This window comes from Magnolia sinica, chromosome 5 (assembly GCF_029962835.1).
Source record: "Magnolia sinica isolate HGM2019 chromosome 5, MsV1, whole genome shotgun sequence".
Lineage (NCBI taxonomy): Eukaryota > Viridiplantae > Streptophyta > Magnoliopsida > Magnoliales > Magnoliaceae > Magnolia > Magnolia sinica.
This window is the reverse complement of record NC_080577.1, coordinates 39,433,518-39,435,836: the sequence shown is the minus strand read 5'-3', so window position 1 is coordinate 39,435,836 and position 2,319 is coordinate 39,433,518. Positions and strand designations below refer to the sequence as shown.

Sequence of the window (2,319 nt, the reverse complement as noted above, 5' to 3'; positions counted from 1 at the left end):
TATCTACACTTAAAGGAGTTTAATGAGATAATAGCCACTTTATACTTTCCTAATGTCTGAGGACACGTTCAGGTTGAAACTCTTTCCCTTCTCCTTAAAAGAAAAGGCCAAGACATGGTTACACTCACTACATATACGATCGATTGGTAGATGGAACAACATGAAAAGGGAGTTCACTAAGAAATTTTTTCCATATCATAAAACGAACACACTCAGAAAGTCAATCATGAACTTCACCCAAAAGGAAGATGAAACATTCTTCCAATGTTGGGAGTGGTTCAAGGATCTGGTCAGTTCATGCCCACAACACGGTTTTGAAACATGGTGCATCAAAAATTTCTTCTACAATGGACTGACATCTTCCATGTGCCAATTGGTCGAGACGATGTGCAATGGGGAATTCATGAATAAAGATGTCAATGATGCGTGAGATTATTTAGATAGACTTGCTGAAAACGCACAATCATGGGACATCTCTCCAAAACCCACCACTTCTAAGCCTACTCAATCAAAGGAAAGGGGAGGAATGTATGCTTTAAAAGAAGAAGATGACTTGAGTGTAAGGATGGCCAATCTCATAAGAAGAGTTGAGGCCATGGAACTTCAGAAGGATAAGGCTAAGGAAGTAGTTTGCGGTATTTACGCTTGCAACATACATACAACTGAAAATTGTCCAACAATACCTACTTTTCAAGAAATTCTAAATGAGTAGTCAAATGTCATGATCAACTACCAAAGACCTTTTAGTGGACCCACCTCAAATACATATAACTTCAGCTGAAGAAATAGACAAACTACTACTCCTCAAGGATTCCCTAACCAATTCCTGAATTAAGGGAAACCTCAAGAGGAGCGTTTCAATCAAGGGCTTAAGACAAAAGTGTGATTGGGGAGAAGGGAAGACTTCCATCTCAACCTCTTCCAAATCTAAAACAACAATATAAGGTTAGCTACCCGAGCTCTTCAAATCAAATGGAACAAGCTAAGTCTATCACCACTCTTAGGAGTGGGAAAACAATTCACAAATCTATTCCGGTAAGGGCTAAAAAGTCTAAGGATCTAGAATTAAATGAAACTAATAGACCTAACAACACTCCACATGAGTTAGAACCAGAACCTCAAAGCAAACCGATTGCTCCATTCCCTCAGTGGTTGATTGCACCAAAGGCTCTATCAAACTCTTAGGATATTCTAGAGGTGCTTAAGCAAGTGAAGGTCAACATTCCTCTACTGGATGTTGTTAAACAAATCCCTTCATATGCTAAATTTCTGAAAGATCTATGCACTACCAAGAGATGACAAACTATTCAACAGAGAATTTTTCTGATAGAAAAAGTGAGAGCCATCCTCACGAAAGATGTGCCACAAAAGTACAAAGACCCTGGTAGCCCAACCATCACTTATGTAATTGGGAACTACCGAATCGAGCACATACTTCTTAACTTGCGGGAAAGTGTTAATCTGATTCCTTACTTGGTTTACGAACAAATGGGCCTAGGTGAATTAAAACCCACCTGGACCACATTACAACTTGCCATCGATCACTTCATGTACCGAGAGGGATAATTGAGGTTGTGTTGGTCTAGGTTAATAAATTCTACTACCCAATAGATTTTATTGTCCTGGATACTTAACACATCGTGGGCATAAGCACTCAAATTCCTATCATTCTTGGTCTCCCATTCCTTACCACATCAAATGCAATTATTAATTGTAGGAATGGGGTTATGAGTTTATCTTTCAAAAATATGACATTGGAGCTCAATATGTTTTTTAATATGAGCAAACAGGCAGAGGATGATGACGAGGTCTAAGACATTAACATGATTGACTCGTTCGTGAAAGATAGAGCGCTCCTGACTCTATACACTGACCCTCTTCAGATGTGTTTGGCCCACTCCCCTGATTTGGATGATGACACGATTAGGGAGAGGGATGCCATGCTTAAAACCACGTCGGTACTTGAAGTTAACCGGTGGAGGCCACAATTTAAAGATTTACCTCAAACTGACGTAATGCCTCTACTGTCTAACTTCAAGAAACCAAAGTTTGACCTAAAACCTTTGCCCGTTGAGCTTGAACATGTTTACTTAGGTCAAGAAGAGACATACCCGGTGGTGATTTCATCCTACCTTGAGAAAAAATAGGAGAGTATGCACATTTCTACTCTTGAAAAAGATAAAGGAGTTATTGGGCATATCATCACAGATCTCGATGTAGTGAATGAACTCCTTTTAACTGAATACTTCGACTCTTTAGAAGATTTCTCGGTGAACTTGGTGGTTTTGAACGATCCATTGATACAAGACATAGTGGATG

General features: G+C 39.4%; 1 non-coding gene across 1 annotated transcript; it reads right to left on the bottom strand.

Moving 5' to 3' along the window:
- Positions 1 to 208: 208 nt before the first annotated feature.
- LOC131247457 (small nucleolar RNA R71) lies at positions 209 to 315 on the bottom strand. Its single transcript, XR_009171752.1, has one exon. It is a non-coding gene; the product is annotated as a small nucleolar RNA R71 (small nucleolar RNA).
- Between the last annotated feature and the right edge of the window lie 2,004 nt (positions 316 to 2,319).